The sequence below is a fragment of the Sceloporus occidentalis genome, unplaced genomic scaffold, assembly GCF_023333645.1.
Source record: "Sceloporus occidentalis isolate IW3139 unplaced genomic scaffold, rSceOcc1.0.p SCAF_5, whole genome shotgun sequence".
Taxonomy (NCBI): domain Eukaryota; kingdom Metazoa; phylum Chordata; class Lepidosauria; order Squamata; family Phrynosomatidae; genus Sceloporus; species Sceloporus occidentalis.
Window position 1 is genome coordinate 69,217,932 of NW_028316985.1, and position 21,842 is coordinate 69,239,773.

A 21,842-nucleotide genomic window follows, 5' to 3' on the forward strand; every position below is an offset into this window, starting at 1 on the left:
CTTGCAGGGCTTCGGTGGAGGCTCCGCCAACGGAGGGTGGCTCCGCCCCAGAGGGTGGCAGCTCCACCCCCAGCATGCAGCCCCGCCCCGGAGAGTGGAAGCTCCACCCCCCGGCTTCGGCCCCCAGACTTGTCTGAGGAACACCAACCCGGCCCCCGGCTCCAAAAGGTTGCCTACCCCTGGCGTGGATGTTCAAGACCCATTAAAAACAGTAGAGTAGAAAAATGGTGTCCCTTATATAAAATGGTAAAATCAAGGGTTGTGTTTTGGAATTTGTATATTTATATATATTTTGAACATTTTCAAGCTGTGGATGCTCGATTCTGTAGTTATGGAGGGGCAACTTTATGTCAGCAAAGAAGAATGACTCAGATGACTTATGCATTTCCCCCCAATTTGAAACGAGAGATTGAGATGTGATAAGGAGACCTGGAAGGACAAAGCATTTGTGGAAAGTTGTAACCATGCTGGAACTGGCTAATACAGATCACATTTTACATAGTTCGAGCTTCTTTAACTCTTATTCAGACAATGTGTTTGTGTGTACTTATGTGTCTGTAAGAATTAAGGAGGGAAAGAAATTCAATCCAAAAATCAACTTCCATGCAGTTTGAAATGTATCCTACAGCACCTGGCATTCATTGGCAGTCTCCCAGCCAAATACTTACAAGAGCTGACCCTGGTTAGCTTCCAAAATCAGATAGAAAATTGTACCTTCAGGGTATTTAAACCTTGTTTCGATACATACCTATAGCAGATCTGTCACCAGCATGCTAAACAATGGCTACTTCCTCATAGACTATTGCTCAATCAACAATTAGTGAATACCATAATCTTTTTTAAAATTATTGTAAACTGCCTTGAATCCCATTTTGGGAGAAAGGTAGGATATAAATTCCATAAACAATAATTAGTATGCAAAGGGATCTTGTAGCACCTCTGACACTAAAGGTGATACAAGATCCTTTTGCATACCAATATTGTACTCTAGCATGACAATTTATCTAATAATAAATACATCTTTTAACTAATGGAGTTTCAAAAAGAAAAGCCTCTGCTGTGGCAAATATATATATAGTCTTGTTCATTAACAATTTATAGTCACAAAGATTGATTGGATTTTCTGACAGATGCTCTTTATTTAAAGTGCATGGAATTTATCAAGACTGCTGCCTATTCTCATCATTTCTAGATTCAAATTTCAGATTATAAGAAAGAAGGCAAAATGACACTTTTTGAGGAATAATGCTAGCTTCAAATTTATAGCTTAAATTGTGTGTGTTTATTGTATCCAATACCAGATAAGACGTTAGTCTGAAAAATAAATGGCATTGTCTCAATAAAGTTATGCATTTTGGGATGGGTTGGAATATTCTAATAAAATTAGATTACCCCCCTCAAAATTAAATAATATTCTCATAATTATCCACAGTACAGAAAAAGGGTATGCAAAAATGTTTCGGAAGGATGATTATTAGGATTTAAAGAAGAAATATAGCCTGTGCCAATTTTGTTGCTAAGGGATCTCTCTAAAGTTGCAGTTGAAAGACTATTCTATGGAGTTAAAAGTTCTGTGGAAATTCCTGAGGCTTAAACAGACATCCTGTTTGGAACCAAGACAGAGAAGCTGATGAAGATTTTAGAGAAGAAACATTTGATGAAAAATAGTGTAATGTAACACAAGGTTACAACACAACACAAGAGGGGATTGTATTGAGCAGGGATTGGGGCATGGCGTTTTTCCACCGCTAGCTCACTGTGTGGTCATTTCTCTTTTTGGCTAGCTGCAGTTGCTTGTCACATTAAGAGAGAGGAGAATAGCAGAAAAGAGATAGATGATGAAATCTCTGGGTACTCATGAGGGAACTGTTTTCACAATCTGAACCATCATCCTGCAGATGAATCCTTTCTAAGTCAGACTAATGGACAGGCAGGCAAGCAGGATGGCAGATCGACACAGAAACCATTTGCCATAAGATGTAAAGCCCTAAACATATCTGAAAAACTGGAACAAAAAGGTATCAAAAGGTGTCATCTGTGAGTATCTGAATGTTTCCAAAATCACAGAGTAACCAGTAACTATTGATGTTGTTTTCTGTCTTCAAGTCATTTTTTACTTATGGCAACCCTAAGGAAAACCTATCAAAAAGATTTCTTGGTAAGTTTCTTCAGAGGGGGTTTGCCACTGCCTTCCTCTGATGCTGAGAGAGTGTGACTTGCCTAAGGTCATCCAGTAGGTTTTCATGGCCGAGCAAGGAATCGAGCCCTGATCTCTAGACTCACAGGAGATTATTGCATACAATCCAACACGATTTATCCCCAAGAGGATAGACATGCATTTAACTGGCAATGACAGATTTTACCACATTCTACATTGGCAGCCCATATGCAATCATTTAACTAATGGAGTTTCAAAAAGAAATATACGGTCTTGTTCATTAACAATTCACAGTCACAAAGATTGATTGAGTTTTCTGACAGATGCTCTTCATTTAAAGTGCATGGAACTTATCAAGACTGCTGCCTATTCTCATAGTTTCTAGATTAAAATTTCAGATTATAAGAAAGAAGGCAAAATGACACTTTTGGAGAGATAATGTTAGTTTCAAATCTATAGCTTAAATCAGGGGTAGGCAAGCTTTTTGAGCCGGGGGCCGGGTTGCTGTCCCTCAGACAACTGGGGGGCCGAAGCCAAAAATTAAATAATTAAATAATTAAAAAAAATTAATTAGATAAATAAACCGGGACAAATGTAGGACAAAATTTTCAAATGGAGGACATTTTTTTAAAATGGAGGACACACAAAAATTGCTGATTTTTTTTTTAAAAAAATGTTAATATAAATGCATGTTTCGGAGGCTTCTATAGACAATTGCCCCCCCTTGCCCACCGCTTGCCCCCACTTGCCTGCCTCCTCCTGATAGGCCAAAGGCCCCATGCCCTCACGCGAGAGGCCAAAGGCTCCAGCGGCAATTGGCAGCAGGACCGGGCGGGGGCCGGTCCCAAGGCCTTGCCGGGCCGCATCCGGCCCACGGGCCGCAGGTTGCCTACCCCTGGCTTAAATTGTGTGTGTTCATTGTACCTAATACCAGATAAGACATTAGTCTGAACAGGATTTTCCCATTCTTGAAAAGCCGTGGGATTAGCCCAGGTTGCATATGGGCTGCATATGGGCTGCTGATGGGCAATGTGGTAAGATCCATCTTTGCTGGTTTAATGCATGTCTATCCCGTTGGGGATAAATCACATTGCGTCAAGTGCAATAATCTCCATAGCTCAACACTCAAAACTACTACGCCACACTGGCTTTTTGACTATGAATAGCAAGACAAAAAAAGATCAGTTTTTTTCTAAAATGAAACTTATTAAACTATGTAGGGAAAGAGGCTACTACTGACTTTTAAAGGCAGAATGGCCCATGTCCTTAATTGTTAGTTCCTGCATTTGAAATTATATTTGTCATGCAATCTCACAAAGTACAAAAGCTACAATTGAAGAAACTGCTAAAACAAGAATAAAAAGGGAAGCTAGTACAATATCAAGTTTAGTTGGTTTAATGATGGTGGTTACCCTCCAGTTTACCCAAACTTAATAGTATGGGAAAACCAATTACAAAAATTGAAATGCTGGCTACCTAACTCATGAAATGCCAGGCACAAATGTGGTTCCACCATAGAGATAAAAGAGATGGTTTTCGTTTCTAGTTTGTTTTAAGTCATTAGGATAAATGCTAGTATTCCCCAATGCTTAAAGAGCTGCTCAGTGGCTGTGAACTGTATAGTTTTCTTTGACTGACAGGTGGTTACAGTTCCTTCAGGTGTGCCATGATATTCATGAAGCATGGGGAAAGAGTTTCCTGTTAACGTTTGAACTGTTTGTGCCTTGCAGCCTAAACGTAAACATAAAATTATAGAGGAGTGTGATTTGAATAATAAGTAGGTTACCTGCACTGATCTGTTGGTATATGTCAAAGAACACAAAATTCAGTCATCCATTAGCAACACATGGGCTAGGTTCAAAAACACATTGAAATCGGGACATGACTTGATAGAAAACAACCAGTCATACTTGTATAAGTGATTTTTTTTCTTATTAACAACTGTGTATATCATTAAAATCTTAAGCTTATTCACATGTTACAAAAACAAGCAAGCAAAAAGATGGATAATTTGCAGCTTTAAAGGTAAGCAGACAATGCGTAAGAGCAAGGGTGGGATTTGTGCATAGGACAGGAATGGGATACCTAGTTTGAAAAAGTGTGGCCACCCTAATGTTATCTATTATTATTTAACAATATACAGCACGCCTGCACCATACGCAGGCTTGCCATACGCGGACTCAATGTCTCGTGGATGGCGAGCCCAGGAGAGCACCACCATAGAAAACAACAGGTCTTGAAGTCCCATGTTTTTTCCCTTACATACGGGAGGGGGATCAGGAACAGATCCCCCGCATATACAGTACAAGGACGCGCTATATTTGTGTTAGGTCAATTGAAAGCAGTAGATATATTTAGGAAAATTAAATTTTCAGTTCATTGATTCATTTTAATCAAACGATTACACAAACTACAGCACGCTCCAGAATTTCTCATGTTTTGGATGTTAGATTTGGCTTACCTCTTGACCTGAATGCTGAGTTCTACTTCTACAAGGAGTAGAAGCTGCCTGTCTTCATGAGTTAGAATTTCATCCTTGGAATATACTGCTATGTATCTAAGAGCCCTTTCACACCACACTATTGGTTGCATCCTATAGAATCCTGGGATTTACAGTTTAGTGAAGCACTCCAACTTCCTGGATTTTCTGAAACTGCAGATCCCAGGATTCTTCTATATGATGAAACAATGGCAGTTAAAAATCAGAATCAAAGTGCTCCAGTTGTGTAGTGTGAAAGGGTCCTAAGTTCCAGAGAAGGAATTTTTCAAAACATGTTGATCCATACATTTTTATTCCGCTTTTTAAAAAATAAAATATTATTAATCTTCTTTTTATGACAATCTAGGATGGCATCTATAAGAGAGAGAAAAAACACAATTATGGATAAAAAATAAAGAACTTTAAAAAGTGTTCATTTAAACAATAACAACAATATACCATCATAAACATACCAGTGGGGGGCCCTTTCACAATACACAATTATAGCACCATGATTCCACTTTAATTGTCATGTAATATGAAAGGGATTGCCCTTTCGTACTTCCCAACTATAGCATTATTGGAACTGGTTGGAGGTTCGCTTCTAATTTTGAAAGAAAAACCAGTTTTGTTTTGTTTTAAAACTTAGAGTGCAGGCCCCCTCAATGTGTTTAAAGATGGTTTGCTGTTTCCTCAGGCTTCCAGAAGAGGCAATTTGCCATTTTATGATAAAGAAGGCAGAGGAAGGTGGTTGAAGGAGTCCAAAGGGCCATAAAAACAGACACATGTGGCCCCAGGATCACACTTTGTCCATCCCTAAAATATACCACAGCAGCATAAAATCAATTTAACCAGCAAGAAAATTAAATTAGCAAAACATGTAGGATCACAAAAAAAATACCTTGGAAAAGCAACCTAAAGCAACTTCAACCCTCACTCTGTAAATAAAAGGGGGAAGAAAATTCCATGGCCATCTTTGAGACACTTTCTCCCCATTCCCACATTCAGTGCACAACAGCCTCTATGTCCTCCATGTCAATCCTCAACTGGGTGACTGCTGTGAACAATTTTGTAGCTTTAGCACCAGACGAAATTTCTCACAATGGGCAAACAGTTTGAAATGTTAATTTACCAGTGTGCATTCTAACAGCTTATAAGCTTCTGATAAGAAACACAACGTGATGCTCTGAGTCAGAAGCAAGCAGAGGATGTCAACTGCAAGAAAGAAGGCAAAATCCAGAATCTATGGACAGCTGAGAACTCTGACTTGACATCAGGACCAGCCTAAGACATTTTGCTGCTTGATGGTGCCCCTTCTCATTCCATGTGGGAGAACTATTTAGACTCTCAGTTAAATCTTTCTTCAATACTGGATGTGGAATAGCCTTCCCCACTGCTGAAAACAGGGACAAAAAGGAACATATTTAGCAGACCATGATTTCTCATTCCCCCACCCCCATTACAACAGTTAAAGAATAATTAAACAAGTGTACACTGAAGTTTCTGTATTTTTCCTCTTAATTCTAATAATCTGTATTCTTAATGCTTATTCTACAATGTATACAATGGAGCCTCCTCATACGCTGCCTTTTTATAGGCGGCTTTGAGCATAGGCGCTCAAAGCAGCCGGCACGTGCGGGGTGGCGCGTCCCATTCAATTGAATGGGCGCGCGCACCCGTTGCGCCTCACACGCCGCCGCGCACGAGCCCCATTGGAAACAATGGGGCTCGAGCATAGGCGGATTTTTTTATACGCGGAGGGATCCGGAACGGATCCCTTGCGTATAATAAGGTTCCACTGTACTACCATATTTTAGAATTAACATATTTTCTAATTTTACATTCTAGAAAGAGATTAAAACATATCTAGATCTAGATATCTAGAAAGAGACTAAAACATACTTTTACCCCCCTCCTCACTTTCTCCTACACTTCATACTAATCAGATGATCATCATATATCTAACCTTGCTACAATACTTAATTTTAATATTAAAAACATATAGCCATTTCACTTTTTCCAAATCCCATCTTTAAGCCCATTTAACATATTCACAGTCCAATGTTTTGTTCTTTCATTGAAACCATCTGATAATTGATAATTGTCCTTGAAACTATTTTTTTTCAGAAATATTTGTTGCACCTCTCTGGCAATCTTTTATCTGAATGTTAGCATCCTTTCCTCTAATTCTCCCTCTTTTCAAGCTGTATCCTCCTACTCCATCTTATTCACTTCAGTCAGATTCATCCTTGATTTCCCATCTGATTCCTCAAAAAACAACAACCCCAAAACCCCTTCTAGTTGTCTCTTCTAATTCTTCAATACACATTCTCGGTTCACTCAATATATCAACTAATGTAACCATCCTGTTGAAGACTTGGCATACAGCTGTACTGTCATCTTTTTCTATCTGATCAAACAAGTGAAATAAAAAGTGAAATTAAAAACCAGAAAAAAACATCCTACATATTGCAGTTGCTCTTTTTATCCAGGAGGTGTTGTTAGTCTCTGCCTGTTTTTTCAACTGTGTGTAGTATATTCTTACTGCAAACCCCAGAATTCAATTGGCCAAGGTTGACACTGTACAATTCTTCTTATTCCCTTCTCCCCACAAAACACATGAAGATCTTGGTCTTATCGCTGGTACCTAAGCAACAGATTTCTTCTGCCTCACTTCTTTTAACTCTTTACAGTCTCAATAGTTATTTTAAGTGAGTTATAATACCAATTATGCTCTCAGTTGTATTTCTTTTATAGATAAGTCTTTTGATGCCTAATTCAGATGTCTTCACACATCTTAGATGTTAAAGGCTTTACTTAGCATCAAATTATTTTTAAAATTACTCATTTTCTCCTTGTAGAAGTATTAGAGACATCTTGACTACAGAGGTTGGTAATCTCCAACCATTGGAGGGCTTTTACAAGTTGAGTTGTTTCTTCAGAAGTTTCTTTTCTTCTTTTTTCTTTTCAAAGTTGCAGTTTTTTCTTGTGCTGTAATGCAGCTGCACTGACATGGTCGGGACAGAGCTGATGGCCCTCTCCACCCCATCTATGCCCAGCACAGTCAAAATGACCTATCAAGGCACCAAGAGTGGGAAATGAACCTCTACTGAGAATCTTCCAAATGCCCATGCCAAGGGGGTATTTTCTGCTAGTGAGTATATCACTCAACCAATATGTACCGCACCAGGTGACAGTTCTCATCAGAAGCTAACTGCTATATTGGTGTTCCACCATTATAACTGGAAGTCAGTACACAATTATTTTTTCTAACAACTTGCTATTATCTGCTGCTTAAAATCATAGAATTGGAAGCAACCACAAGGGCCATCCAGTCCAATCCTCTGCCATGTAGAAATACACAATCAAAGCACTTCCAGCAGATGGCCATCCAACCTCTGTTTAAAAACCACCAAAGGAGTCTCCACCATACTCTGAGGGTGTGTATTCTACTGAAGAACAGCTCTCACTGTCAGGAAGTTCTTCCTAATGTTGAGGTGCAATCTTTCTTCCTGTAGGTTTTAACCCATTGCTCTGGGTCCTATTCTCTGGAGCTGAAGAAAACAAGCTTGGCTGCTTGGCTCTGCCTAATGACAGGACAAGCTTTACTTTCAAGAGGAAAAATGGTGATTGCAGACCACATAGTGAAGGAAATCAGGACTGTAGAGATCTAGGTAGGGTTGCAGATTATAAAGATTCAGATTGCGAGTGGAACACTTGTTACCAAAAGCTGTAAGGTACTGTAGATAGGAGCCAAGTCATCTAAGTCACATTTCAAAATTCTTATGCTCAGTTTCTTGACAGGCTCAATTTACCACAGTTCCAAAGTGCACATTCAAAGTGTGTCACTTTGAATACTCATTATGCTCTGAATGCCTACCACTAACATGTTGTTAGCTATAGAACACATTCCCTCAAGTTTTACTTAGTTCTTTTTATAAATGGATACATTACAGAAATGTTAGATAAAAAGATAGAATAGAAAATTAATCATGAGAAAATAGCTAGTGTCAAAAATCTGCAATTACATCATTAGTCATGCCACTAGCTTTGGACATTTTATTGAAGGAAAATAAGAGGGTTGATGTGATGAAAATTAATCCTGTGTTATACGAATAGTCCCAAAATGGCCTAGGATCATTTGGGGAAAGGAATGACACTGTGGATACAGATTTCTAGTTGAAACACCATTTAGATGGCATTGATTGATAACAAATTTAAACAAAGCAAAAAGTGTTTTAACTTGCTAGATATAAATTAGCAATGGATTCCTAATCTTTGTTTGCCCCCTTTTGTCAGGCATCTCAGGGTGAATGGGGGTTATAACTAAACCAATTTAAGGGTTCCTTCACATGAGACAAATGCGTCAGAAGGTTGTGGTATTTGATGCTGTAATTCTTGGTTTTTGTTATCGTTTTAATAATCTGTAAAACATTTCTGTTGTCTCAGATTATTTTCTGGAAATTCCTGGCTGCAGTTGTAGTAATTTATTTCTACACAGACTGACTATATTCCCTGTTCTGTGTGACACTGTCACTTACATGCTTGTCCCAACAAATCTATTTATTATTATAGTTTTTTATGGGTTTTTCAGGCTATGTGGCTATGCTCTAGAAGACCATTTATTAATATTTTTTGCCATCAGCGATACTTTTTTGTCCTCACTGGTATAATGTTTTGGAAACAAAACATTCCATGCATTTACAGCAAAGCAGAAGTGGTATATGCTCAGAACGCTGGCTTTAGGTGATGAAAACTGAAGTTTCTTCTGTTGAAAGGAATACAGGAATTCTGTCAGGTCAAATGCTTCATAATGAAAGCTGTGCATATTTTATTTGATTTAGTCCATCTTGTATTTTCTGGTTCTGGTTATTTGATGGAACACACTTGATTATGTGTACATTAATACATGGGGCATTTTTATAGCCTGCAGTTCTTGTTGGGCTTGTAAATTGCCCCACATACCAAGATCAAACATTGTATTTTTTAAAAAAAAATCAAGTAGATAAAGATTAAATGGATTTTGGCTTGACTAAACTTTATTATTGGGAAATTAACCTGTTCTAAAATATTAGTAGCTATCACCAACTAATGAATTCACAGACCCATAGCAACAAAATGACCCTTCAGCTAACTTCATTCTCTGCACACCCAACTCTCTAAAAAAGGTAAGTTGTACCTGCTTAGTAGCTAGCTCAGTTAAGAACTACAGTGCACCCTTGGCTTACATAGGGGATCCGTTATGGACACCCCCCCCCATGAGTCAAATTCTATCTATGATGAAGCTCATTTGAATTGGGTTCACCCCTGTGGTGTGTGGCTTGTGCCTCATTCACCATATTAGGGCTCGCCATCTGCATGACCTCAAGTCCACATATGGTGAGCCCGCATATAGCTCTACTCACAAGGAATAAAATATATTGATTCAGAATATATCAAGATCAGTAAATATTTTATGAGTTTAATCATGGACTCATTAACAAGGACACACAGAGGAAAATATTATTGTCAATAAAATAAATACAGTTTGAATACAAGGGTACTCTTAAGTGTATCCTAACTAATTATGAGCTAGTAAAATAGCTAATATGCTACATAAGATCACTCCTTGAAAGTAGGGATGACAATATAACAAGGAATGGTGAGCTTGTCATGAAAATGCAGCTGGTTGTAAATTATTATTATTATTATTGTTATTATTTGGGTCTTGTATACCATGATTTTGAATGGGGGAGCACCCTTTCCTGCTCTGCCTTAGGCAGCAATGTATTGTGTCTGTCCTGCTACAAAGAAATCGGATGGACTTCAGAGACTGTGGCTAGCTAACTCCAGCTGAAATCTGAAGATTGCAAACTGGGTAACTCCTCTTTTGATCAAAAGATGTAAGCTCCATATATGAACAATTTTTTTCCTGGGAAATTCTCATCATTGTATGTGATTGGAAGTTTACTTAAGGATATTGGGCCAGGTAAAACAAAATTCACAAGCCAGTGTGGTGTAGCGGTTTGGACTAGGATCCTGGCTACCTGGTTATGAATCTCTGTTCAGCCATGGAAACCCACAGGATGATCATAGGTAAGTCACACCTTCTGAGACTCAGAGGGAGGCAAAGGCAAACTCCTTATGAACAAATCTTGCCAAGAAAAGCTCATGATAGGTTCATTTTAAGGCTGCCATAAATCAGAAATGACTTGAAGGCACACAAGAAGAACAATAACAACAAAATCAACAACCACTATTCAACAGATAATTTTGAAGAAGACGGGAGAATGGAAAAAGGAGATAAATCAGAATGGCAGAAGACTGGCGTATTGGATTAGGCATATCGGAGTCAGGATGGAATGAGAGATCAAATGTACATATTTTATTTTATGTTTAACTTCGCATATCTCTATGATAGTCAGCTACAGACTTAGAGCAAATATTGGAGTGCCATGCAGGCCAAGTTTCTGCAAATGGGCTAGATTACTGCTCTCAGCTAAAACAGCTGTGCAGGGGCTAGGGTCTTGCTCACTTGGAAGGGATCCCAAAACTGCAAGATGAAGTGTGATGGAAGTGCTGAACAGCTTTCTACTGTGTAACAGATCCCATAAACAGACTGAGTGTGAAAGCAGCTGACACAGAACAACATGCTTTGATGTACTAACTGTACCCTCCTAGAAATAGAAACCAGACAATAAATTGACCACGTTTATAACTCTATCAAGTTGAAGTTGAAAGACTTGAGGGGCTTGTCAGAAAACCAGCCTGACATAAGTGAAGCTCTGAATCTTTGTGAAATATTTATTATGCTGCCATTTGACAAAAATAGAGAAGTGGCTGACACATCACAGGTTGTGACCTGCACTTAACTTCAGTCTGACACTGACAAAATGGATTAATTTGAACTAAAAAAGGGCAACCAGATATGACAAAGTATTTATTATTTATGCCAAGCATTTAGTTGTCACCTTTTGATACATGTGGAAGAAATTGGGGAGGGGGGAGAAAAGGATATGTACCAAATGTGAGGCGATATCTGTAGAAAATGATGGGGAGATGGAATTCCACTAAAATCGGCCCCTAGATTGCATTCAGACCTTGCTTATTTTTGTGGTTCCTGGCCTTCTTAGGTCTTCCTCAATTATTTCTACTCCAAAAGGAAGAACTGCTCTTCCTGGAAACCTCCAGGAGCAGCAGTTCTTCTCTAAAGAAAAGATAATGTTTGGAAAGGGTACAGGCTATGGTGGTTCAACACAGTCAAAATTATTCCTCAAATCCACCAAAGGTGCTCATCCCTATAGTAAATTAATAGCTGAAATGTATACTTTATTCTGTGTTTTTAGGGAAACTGATGCTTTCTCACAAATGCAGTTATTACATGCACTACTCACCTTGGGTAAGAAATATAACATTTTACAAAACTCACACATCAATTATATTTAATTAGAATTTTTAATTAGAGGGCTGGAGAAGATTTGCACACACACACAAAAGAAAAAAGTATGGAATTCTGAAAGGGGCAAAATGGAAACTGAATGAACATGAGCTATGTTACACACTTAGCTCCAATTAGGGACAGAAATAATATTTGATATTATTCATTCTCATTTGAAAAATGGCGTTTCTGACAGTCAGGGAATAATCAGCAAGAATCCTGTCCAGTTTTCTCCCCATATTTTAATACCCCAAAGTGTTGCAGGGGAATTATTCTGTGTTGAAAAACACATGGCTGTTTTTTTTCTGTTCACAAAACAGGAATTTGAAGGAGGAAAAGGGGGAGGTGTTCAGGATATTTACTCCATGACATTTGAGGATATCTGAATATGAAGGATTTCCCCCCACACAGTGGGTAGAATATATAAAACTATCTTAATTGCATGCAAGGGTGAAACAGTCAAGGATTTAGATCTCTACCTCTATAGTTATTGATTTATGACAATGCTGAATTCTGAGCTTTTAAGCAGAGTGAGCCAAAAAAGTCTGTGGTTATATTAAGAAAAAAAATGTTTTCAAGGCCTTTTTCAATAGGAGGACTTCCTGGTCAACAGTCTGCCTATTCCATCTTTGGAGGCTCACCCTGAACTTACCAGAGAAGTCAGCATTCTCTTCCATCCAAATACTGGAGAACTAACCATTTCCTTCTTCTGAGGGTGTTCTCCGAAGCTGATGTGAGCCATCACTGTTTAGTAATTATATTCCATTATGGTTGAAGGTCTTGGGGATAAATGTATGGAAAAGTATTGTTAACAAAAGTAGCCAAGACTATAATGCCAAGTTATGGAAGCCTTCCTTAGCAGTGGCCTTGTGGGCCAAGGCATCATCACACTTGTACTCAAAAGTAAGCTGTACTTTTCCTTTTTTATAGTTTGGATTTCTGGCTCTGATGGCACAGGTTCTGGACAACCCTCTTGATGACCAGTGTCACCACTTATATGGTATTGTGTGAAACTTCATGTTAATGAATTTCTTTGAGGATCTGCTCTTGTAAAGCTTTTTGAGCACTCCTGCCCCATTCACTCCTCATTTGGTGTGTGACTGCAGTGACCAGATGCCAGGGTCCTGAGGCTGGCCGCTGCCATGGTCCAAAAAGGACCGCTGGCAAGAAGCGCTGTTTTGTGTTCCTTTTGCTGCTGGGTTTGAACTGCCTTAGGCAGCTGTGGCACAGCTTCGGCACAATCTGGGGGCATGTGCCATCTGAACACCATGCCCCTGGATCAAGGGGCCCATGTCTTCTAGGAGTTATCAATAGCAGTATCTTGGATTCTCTGAGCTGTCATCTTAAAATTCCAGGTAATGGTTGAGGGAGGTTTCTATGGTGATGTTGACAGACAGAATTCTCTTCTCCCTCCCCCAAGTAACACCGATGTTTAATCTTCTTGATCTGTGTTCCTTTTTGTCTTAGGAAAAGGGCTTCACATCCAAAACCATCTTGATGAACTTCCTTTCTGTTTGATGCAATCTGCTGCATCTGCACGGATAATTAATCTTGAGCCTCACTGTCTAGCAATAAATCCGATTAGGGTAAGGGTAGGTGGGAAAACTGTATCAGGGTATCTGTTTTATCTCAAGGATTTTGCTAATGTTCTGAATGAAAAAAGAAGAGCCTTCTTAGATTACTCTGACCCATATCTAGAAAAGTCAAGTTTCTTATCCTGATCAAAACCTTGGACTAAAACCAATGTGCAAACACATAATATGTTTCTATATAACCATAAATGCTTTCTCTCTGGACATTACCACTCGCTTGCCACATGCTAAAGTGTATATAGCAAAAGGTTTCCCAATTTAAGTGTAATAACAGTAAGGTACAGGTGGTACAGACTTATTTACCCCTTATTTATTTTTCTCCCCTTGTTTCTACATAAACATTTTGAGACATTTTTTTCATTCTCATCAATGCACAATCTTTATCTGGCAACTTTGACAGGCATGATATATTCTATGGCCTCATTTTAACTCTTGTGCTTGCTGCATGCAAACACTGGATTAATCTAATCCTATCTAATTTCACAGGATATAGAGCTCAATCTCTAAGACATGTGTCTGACCTAGAAGTGCTGTGCAAGCACATTATGACAGAGCACTTGTGCAGATGATTTGGACAAACAAAAGGTGCTAAAGACAAAATTGTTTTTTTTTAATTATTTATCTTACATTATTTTATATTGTTTATACTGTCTATTTTTTAAAGTGGGCAAAAGTAATTTATATCATTATATAAATGCAATAATATACATTAGCAAATGAAGGACACTCTTTTAAGGCTAGGATACAGACATAAATACAGTGGGCACTTCCCTTATACGGGGGATCCGTTCTGGATCCCCCTGCGTAAGGGGGATTCTGCACATGCTCGTGCCCCATTGAAAACAATGGGGTGGATGTTCATGGTGCTGTGGTGTGCGTGTGCCATGGGGGTGCGCACCATATGTTTTATTGATGCACGGCTTCAGCATAAGCTTGAACCTGCGTATAGTGTGCCTGTGTACAACATAGCCACACTGTATACTTGTATACATACGTCCCTCTTTCAGGCTTCTCAAACTGTTAGCTAATAGGTATTTCATGAAACTCCCATCTTTTCTCTGATGGTTTCCCAGTTCATTCAAGATGTTCAAACACTGTGTCTGAATTTCCAGTGATATTTGTCTGGCAAAGGAATTTAGACAGAGAACCTATTTGGCAGATTTTGAAAATTGTCTTCAATCTGAGGACACTGTGGTTGTGTTGGACGATGATGTTTGATGCAGTGTCCCAGTTGGCTGAATGCAGCAGGAGTGCTTCTGAGGATGCATTGGCAGAAGAAACACATGGCAATACTTAGACATTCACAGGCACTGGAGTTGACCTTGGGAACTTCAAAGTAGTCCTTGGGATCAGGTCGCTGTAGGTGCAGAGAGTGCAGGAGGGGGCTCAGGGGTTGCTAGGATACTCTTTCAACAGGGATATGGTGTAGGTCATTTGCAGCACCCCCCCCACGCCCCCCACCCCTTATTAATTCTATCCTCAGGCACCTTATCTGCAGCAGTGGCCATATGATGATAAGCTGAAAATGCAGAAACCAACCATTCCCCTTTTCCTGAGACAGCCTCTTGTTCATGCAGGCCACTCAAGTGGCAAGCACTTGCTCCAATAAGCAAGCTTGGCTGATTTCACCAGTATGAATGTCCCTGGAGGTACTATGCTGTTCCCTCTGACTTTTACCCCAACCCTCTGATCCCTTCTACCTCTTTCCAGAGGAGAGACAGAAAGCAACAAAGCTAGCCAGTTTCTCCCTTCCTTTCCCCTTTCCTCCTTAACTCCTTTGTCTATAAAGCCCTAAATGGCTTGGGCCCAGGGTACTTGGAGGACCGCCTCTCTCCATACAATACACTCAGGTCGGCCGGGAAACAGTTGTTAAGCGTTCCGGAAGCGAGATATTCCACCACCACTCACAGGGCCTTCTCCATATCGGCCTCTAAGCTCTAGAACTTGCTTCCCGGCAAGCTCTGCTCGGCCACCTCTCTGGACCAATTTAAAAAGGGGCTTAAAACACACCTGTTCCAGCAGGCATACCCCTAACACCCCGAAGTACTCCTACCCTACCCTCTCTATTGCACTATTGTGCTAGCTGGAGATGTTAGTGTATGTAGCAGCTGTTGATGTTTTTATTGATTAATATTTATCGTATGTTTTATGGATTGTATATTGTTAAATTTTTATATGCTGTTACCTGCCTTGATCACTGGAAAGGCGGGCTACAAATAAAATTTTATTATTATTATTATTATTATTATTATTATTAAGAAGAGAAGGAGGTAGGAAGAAAGGATAGCTCTACTGCCACAGCTGCCATCACATCTGTCTGTAGCCACCAACAATGCCATCCTCCACCACCAGGCAGGCAGGCAGGTACGCAGGCAGGCAGTTCAACCCCATGCCTTGCCTTGCCCTGGCTTGCTTGCACTCCCTCCAACCTTAAGCTACACTTCTTCTCCCTCCCTTATAAACAGGGATGGAAATTCCTGCTGTGCTGAATTCCCTTCTGCCTCTATCCCTTGCTCTGGCCAACTCTTTCTATGGTGCAGACAGGTACTTCAGTCTGGCTCCTATGCTCAGGAAGGCAAGAGGGTTGGACCTTAGCAGACCTTCTGTCCACCTCCTTGCTCTCATCTCCTTCCCTCCCTGTCTTCTTTCTTCACCAGCCGCAGGCCGAGAGGGACAGGGATATAACAAGTTATAAGCCTCATCACTGGAGAGATTTCATTCACTCATTCTTGTCAACCTGTCCCCTTCCCTTGTAAGGAAGCTCAAGAAATAAGGTAGTTGCCTATCACCCCAAGCTGCCCCTGCCAGGACAAATTTCAAATAAGCTGATTCATTTCAAATGAGCTGATGCCATCATTTCGGGATAAAATATAGCCACCTCCATTCACTTGAATGATACAGAGTGATCCAAATCGATTCAGAAACTTATTCACACTGCCAAAGATGTGGATTGTTGCAGATTTTTCAGGAAAACTTGGGGGGGGGGGGCGGGGAATGGTATCGAATATCTCAGGTTAAATGAGGTTTTTTGCTAGTCCCCTCCCCCCAAGTACATCAAGTGTATTCAGAATGTGTGTGAACAACAAGGATTCAACCTGGATTCATCCAGGATTATTTTTGTATTGTGAATGGGGCCTTGGTTTGTTCTCAGATTCATTTCAGATAAGCTGATTCTCTTCTTGTCAGCTTTGTTCATACTCCAACTTATATAAACATCTATACAAAATTGGGAATACTGTAGCGAGGATGATCCTGATTTTGATATTAAAAGTATTTTGCCTAGGGTGAAGGGGGATTCCCAACACATCAACTTGGCCCACAGGAGGATAAATAGGGAGATATGGAAAGTTGGGCTACTTTATTCTGCATCCCACTGTAGGGCTGGTGGTGATCTTTTTTTTTTTTTTTGAGGCTAGTAATATGTTGTTCCTGGGGGATTTGCTATTGGCTGGCCTGATGAGGGAAGGGATTAAGCAGACTGTGGCAAGTAGCCAAGTGACATAAAGGATTCTAGAACTGCCTGTTTAGGTCCTGTGACTGAGCATGAAGAGTCTTGGGATGAACCTGAGAATTTCTATCTCACTTAAAGAGTCCTTTGACTTGTGTGGGAGGAGTGTCTTGGATCTGTCTTGCTACCAAATACATTTTCCCCCTGGGGTCAGCCTTTTCTGTCTTGCTGCCATTATCTACAGCAGCATAAATATACCAGCATAGCGATGCCAGCATAAGAGGCCAACAGAATCCCAGACTTTATTTGGATGGGGGCTCCTGGGCTTAATATTAGTTTTTGGGGTTTTTAAGGGAAATTCCCACACAAGACTGAGTGCTATGTATTTAAGGTAATATGTATTTTGAATTTGGTATCATAAGCTGTTTGACGTTGGTTTAGCTGAGCTCTCTAAGAAGAACATTCCACCCTGTTGGCCCCACCACTAAAAAGACCCTGTCCTTTGAGTTACTGCTCTATTGCCACTAGCAGTTCATGGTCCTAGCAGGTGGACTCACTTTACCATTTCAGGCTGAGGCACATTCCCTTCCACAGCTCAATCCTGCACATTTCAGTGAGAAAAACAGTCCAAAGCAGTTGTCAAAGTACTCAGGGGCAATAGAAGGAAACCAAACCAAGCATCTTTACTTTAGCCTGAAAAGTAGCACATCATTTAGTTGGGGTGGGAAACTAATGTTTTCCCAGCAGTTTCCTTTGCAGAAAAACAAATTTCAACATGCTATTCCAATTTGGCTGTATTGTCTTTCTTGGAAAGGAAACAGATTGCTGTGCTGCAGTCATTCAGATTTAGAACAAAACCCTTTCTTTTCAGGTTGCTTGGCAATGGATGAGTGTGGGTGTGCAAATCCCTCCCTCCCTCTCCAGTACCTTTTACTTCACTTTCATTTTGGCTTCCCTCATTTTAAAAAATAAAATATATAATTTATTGTTTTAAAAATAAAATAATATAACTTACAGAAACTTCTCCATTTACCCTGATCCATATTTTTTGCATTTTGACAAGTCTTTGAAGACTGTCTTTCACAATGTGCTGTATTTGACTATTTGATGTTTTCCTTTTAATGGGAATATTTTAAAATGGGTTTTAATTTTATTGATAGTTTTAATGGCGCTAAGGCTTGGATGTGAATTTTTAGCTGTGTTTGTTTTAATTTGTGTATGGTGCCATGAGACCAAAAAGTCAGATACAAATACTGCTGCTGCTACTACATTGACATTGAACATCTACATCCACCTATGCCATTCCTTGTCATCCATGTATCCCGGAAGCTGTCAGACTCTGAGAAGGACCCCAATGCTGCTGTTTAGTATTGAGCAGAGGAGAGAGAAAATTCAGATGAACGCCATTCAAACTGGAAGATGGAAGACATGCAGATTCTTCACTAGGAACCCCAAACAGCCACATCTTCATCACCTGAAAAGCCTCCCACTCCCTCCCTTCATCACCAGTAAACAGCAGTGGCAGGAGTGGTGGCCCCTCCTGGTGCTTAGCAGCTGTGGCGGGAAAGGCTTGAATGAAGCATAAAGGCCAAAAAGAGACACACATTGTGTGGATGTATGAGAGAGAGAGAGAGAGAGAATATATATATTATACTCTCCAATATTTCACAGATGTAAACTGGGGGGAGGTCATTCAGACTTTTTTGTGGAATGATGTGAATAACTCATTCCATGGAACTGCATCAATGTGCATCTTGGGAGTTTGTTGCTTACATGTGCCAGCAATCAAATAAACATGAAGTCAATGATACAAATGTATTCAAAACACATTCAAGGCATGTAGCGTTTAATCCCACATTATCCTGGGTCTGTTTGCATTGGTTATTCACATGGCCAAAGATGCAAATCTTAAAAAAACCAACTCGGGGGGGGGGGGGGCGATATTGATTTTCCTGGATTAAGTGGGGTTTTTGGCAGCCCCCCCCCCCCCAATTAATTGGGTGTATTTGGGATGTATGTGAACAACAGAGATTCAACCCAAATTCATCCTGGATCATTATCACTGTCTGAATAGGACCTGGGATACATGTGGCCAAGCAACATCAGAAAATGATCAAGATGGCAAAACTGATCAAATAAGAAGAGCACGTAGATGAAGAGAGACTGTAGCTAATGGCTTTTGCTTGAGTCTACTGGGAAGGGCAAAATTCCTCTCCTTCTTCCCCATTCCTGAATTAATTGAGCAGAAATGACTTTTGTGCTTTGAACTCGGTGAGCAGAAAGTGAAGTATATTGAGGACAAAGGAGGAAAGTGGAAGGAGGAGGGAGAAAATGGGATATTGTAAAGGTAGCTGAAAAATTTAGAAGACGAAGGTTTAATTTCAGCTAAATTGGAATATTTTGAGGATATGCAGTGTGTCACTGATAGGATAACAGCCATAATAAATTGGTGTCCTAGGAATTTAGTTTTTTTTAAGTGGTGACAGTATCCTGTTTCAGTATCCATGATTTTGGGGCACTGTCATGCCTGAAAAATAGCAGTAATACTTTCAGGAGCATCAATTCAGAACTCAGTTTTCAGTGTGTGTGCAAATTTTGAAAGTGATCAAAAGTCATAGCAAGGGCCCAAAACTTACATGTGAATATATTCAAGCTGAAACTGCAAAACAAACAAACAAACAAACAAACAAACAAAAAACCCAGTGTGTGTTAGAAGCATTTCTTGTGGTTACATTTTATGTCAGCTTTCTGCAGCCTGACGCCTCCATAAATATTCTAGTTCTTCTTATCCCCCACCAACATGCAACTCTAGGCTAATATTTTGAAAGCACCTGGTTGGGGAAGGATAACTTATAGAAGCAACAGAGATATGATTGCTGACAAGTGGCCTGGAATACACTGAACAGGAAGAACCTCCCCCTTGTCAACCCTAAAGAGTTGTAGAATAGCAGTGCTATTTGTTCAAGTAAACCATTTTAATGCATATAAATTATTTGCATGCCGATTGCCAAATTCACATATATATTCCCTATTCAGAACCACTGGCAAATCCTATCAAAGGTGTTTCCTTTATGCACAATCACCACATTTCTAATAGGAGATTATCTGGCACATGAAATTCATGATAAATTGGGCACTGGCAAGAAGAGTTCTGGAGAACTGGAAAGCATGCACAATTTATGCACTACATTTGTAATACTTTAGTGGCCCAAATATGAGATGTTACTGATCTTTGATTTTGTTTTCTCTTTGGCTCTAAAAAGCCAATTAAAAGGAGCACTCCAGCAGCAGACAGACTACTGACCAGCTACTGGACAGACACAGTGTCATGTGTTAAAGTATGGCCACAGACGCTGCTAATCCTGCTCTAATTCCAGTTTTTGAAGTCTGGTGTGATAATTCCTGAAACGTAGCTAATATCCCCTGGCACTTATACAAATCAGTGGTGCAATTACTCTTAGGCTGCATCCACACTGCAGAAATAATCCAGTTTGACACCACTTTAATTGTCACAGCTCAGTGCTGTGGAATTATGGGAACTGTAGTTTGTTATAGCACCTGAGCTCTTTTACAAAGAAAGCTAAATATCTCACAAAACTAAAATCCCCAGACTTCCTTAGCACTAAGCCATGGCAATTAAAGTGGTGCCAAACTGGATAATCTCTGCAGTGCAGATGCAGGCTTAGAGTACTATGTATAGTTTGGGTGACTGCATCTAAAAATGATGTTTCACATACCAGAAGGAGCAAATTATCAGGTGGTAAAGCAAATCCCCTATGAGGAAAGATTATCAGTGTTTATAACTTTTTAGTTTAGAAACGTTGGACATGATAGGAAGTTAAAGAAGAAACTCTCTCTCTCGTTCTCTTCCTCTCCTGTAATAAAGTATCATCCAGTGAAACTGAATGCCAAAAGACTCAGGAAAGAACAGAGGATGATTTCATTAAACAGCAGTGTTCACTTCAGCTAAAGAATCTGTTACTACAAGATATTGGGATGGCACCATTTTTTGAAAATGTTCCCTGAGCTGGGACAAAATTGTTTAAATTACTCATTCTCCCTTGGGGATATGTATAATTTAGAAAAGCACATCTCTGCTTCTAGAAGACCTCAATTATCAATAGTGCGATAAGAAATCCTGATCCTGATCCAAACAGCTGGTGATTCGTTTAACTTCCTAATCAATTACAATTCATCAAACCTTCACTATCATCTCCTTTTGAAGTTTCTTTGCTTCGCAATGGCTTCTTTAAAGTCACTGACCCTGCCTCCCATGTCCTTACCAGAAGGGCTGGTGATACTGTCAAGACTGAGAGAAAGCCTTTCCCTTGAGGATCTTAAGCCTCCAAGAATCTGATTAGCTCTAGAGTATAAATTATAAACTTAAAAGCAAGACCATATCCCCTAATCATCTCTAGTCAAATGCATTTATTGCAACATCTGTTAGCTTTTCCTCCACCTTCTCATGATCAAAAATTTAATGATACATTGTACATATTTTGAAAATGGGACTTTAAATTCCTGGACAGTAGGGTGGAATCAGTGGGTAAGTGTTCATTGGGTAGGACCCAAATCAGTGGCCTCAAAGCACAAGGTCTTGACAGTACAAGTTTCTGGATATTGAACCATACACTGTCTTGGAAGGTGCTATGAACAGCCTGCCTTGGAGTCTATATGAGAATAGATTGCCTTGGAAGGTCTTTTGCTATGAATTTTAGAGCAGAGTGTGGATAGTCATCTATCAAGGA